General features: G+C 50.8%; 1 long non-coding RNA gene across 1 annotated transcript; it reads left to right on the top strand.

Moving 5' to 3' along the window:
* Window positions 1-989: 989 nt before the first annotated feature.
* LOC148377940 (uncharacterized) lies at window positions 990-2,041 on the top strand. Its single transcript, XR_015856311.1, has 3 exons — window positions 990-1,347; window positions 1,606-1,799; window positions 1,924-2,041. It is a non-coding gene; the product is annotated as an uncharacterized LOC148377940 (long non-coding RNA).
* Window positions 2,042-2,448: the final 407 nt, after the last annotated feature.

Here is a 2,448-nt window from a genome sequence, read left to right as displayed (position 1 = left end):
GCATTCTGACAAGCTGTCTCTCTGTGTGGTGTGGAGGCTGCACCGCCTCCGATTGGAAGAACGTGAGGAGAGTGGTGAGGACAGCAGAGAGGATCATAGGGGCTCCTCTTCCCTCCATTCAGGACATTTCATCTCAGCGCTGCATGTCCCGTGCCCGTAACATCATCAATGACCCATCACACCCCCACCATGGACTGTTCTCCCTGCTGCCCTCTGGGAAGAGGTTTGCAGCATCCGCTGCAGGTCCACCAGGTTCTGCAACAGCTTTTTCCCTGCTGTCATCAGACTGTTGAACACTAGAACTGTTGAGCTCTAAACTGAACTCTGCATCACACATTCACAGAACTGTACTTTATGACACTACGGACCTCTATCTTGCACTATCTCGCACTACCAACTTTACTGAACTTGTATAAACCCTTTAAATAGAAGTTTAATACATGGTTTAGCATTCCTCTGCACACTCTTGAATACTGTTTTGCCTACTTGCACTATTGCATAATTATCACTGCTGCACTTTATACTTATTTTTAATATATATATATATATATATATATATATATATATATATATATATATATAGTATATATGTATATATATATATTTTCATAGGATATGTTACTTCTATTCAACTGCAATATCACTACTTTGTTGTAAGACGTATGCAACGGAATTTCGTTTTGTATGCACCATGTGCAGACAAGATGACAATAAAGTTTGTCTAAGTCTAAGTCATGTCAGGTCAGCTGTCTGGAGAGAGAGAGAAGTCAGGACCTGCGGGCGGAGCACCACCGTGCCACCGCCGCCATGACGGAACTCAAAAGCAAACTCCATGAGGAGAAGCAGAAAGAGTTAGCCATTACCAGGGAGACATTACTGCGGCAGCATGAAATGGAGCTGATGAGAGTGATCAAAATCAAAGATGGAGACATCCAGCGACTGAATGCCTTGGTCCTCAGCCTGAGGGACGGCTCCATGGACAAGGTGATCCGCTCTATCCGTGTCTGACTATCCGCACGCCACGTCGGGCTTCGATGCGGCCGCTACCGTATTGTGTAGCTTGTCCCCAGTAAGCGTCGCGGCGCTCCGTTGCGGTCTCAACGGCACGGTGTGGCGCAATGTCTGCTCAGGTGAGGAGGGGGGGCGCTTTGCTGGCGGAGGTGGAGGAGACGCGGCGGTGTCGGGAGACCGAGCGGTGTCGCCTCCACCAGGAGCGCGGAAGAAGCCCTGGCAGCGGCCCAGCAGGCCTGGCAGTCCCGAGCGGCCGAGCTCCGATCGGCTCATCACCAGCATCGGGAGGAGCTGAGCCGAACCAAGAGAGACTGCGAGAGGGAGATCCGCCGACTGGTAGGACTGATCAGATGCGCGGTGCGTGGCTATGTTCCCAATTTCGTTGTATACCTGCAGTGCAATGACACCTAAGGCATTCTATTCTATTCTATTTCACAAGAAGAAAATGTCCGGTTGCTCGCTTCGCTTTTGTCACAGCAAAGGTGTTCTAGTCGATTCAAGAAAAAAATTGGCCGGTTGCTCTCTTTGTTTTTGTCACAATTCTGGCAAATGAGTTTGCCCGCCTGCCTGAGCGCTCCCCGTTTGTACATCCAGACGGATGAGATCAAGCTGAAAGACAGAGCGGTTAGTGTTTTGGATGAAGCCCTGGGGCCGGCCACGTCCACCGCCTTCAGCTGCAGACTCAGGCTGCCGAGCAGCAGATCGCTGCGCTGAGGGATTCCCAAAGGGCGGGCCTAAACTACCCTGGAAGTGGGGTCAACGCCGCTACTAGCAATCCTCTTCATTGCGTAAGCCACCTCATCACACACTTGCAGTACGCATGACTTAGTTCGTTGCTGGAGGAAGGTAGCACAAAAACAGTTTTGAACTTTGAACGAGTGCTTGTGTGTGTGTGTTGCGGGGCGTTTTCAGTCTCAGGAGGATCGGGACACGCGACGGTTTCATCTGAAAATCGCTGAGCTCAGCGCAGTCATCAGGAAACTGGAGGATCGAAACGCCCTGCTTTCTGAAGAGCGCAATGAACTGGTAATTTATTGACGGCACGCTTGAAGGTTTGCGCTACGTTTGATGCGCGCCATCCAGCGAGGCACCCATTGCGCTTGCTTATTAGTTGAGCGGCGCGGCGAGTCGGTTGCCTGGTAGATGTCTTTTATTGGGAGCCAAAGCCACGATTCCGTTCAAACCGATGCAAAAGGAATGGATACGTTCTGGCCCGCGTGTTGTGCGTCTTTCACATCCCGCACTTCATGCTTGCAGCTAAAGCGACTGAGAGAAACAGAAAGCCAGTTTCTGCCACTCCTGTACAAAAACAAACGCCTGAGCAGGAAGAATGAAGAACTCTCGCTGGTGCTGTGTCGCCTTGAAAACAAAGTGCGCTTTGTCACCCAGGAGAACGAGGAGATGGCAAGCTTGGTAAGTCGACGCGGACAACGGCGG

This window comes from Syngnathus floridae, unplaced genomic scaffold (genome assembly GCF_059516105.1).
Source record: "Syngnathus floridae isolate MCC-2025c unplaced genomic scaffold, RoL_Sflo_1.0 HiC_scaffold_74, whole genome shotgun sequence".
Classification (NCBI taxonomy): domain Eukaryota; kingdom Metazoa; phylum Chordata; class Actinopteri; order Syngnathiformes; family Syngnathidae; genus Syngnathus; species Syngnathus floridae.
The sequence above is the reverse complement of the archived record's forward strand: the minus strand, read 5'-3'. Positions and strand labels throughout refer to the sequence as shown.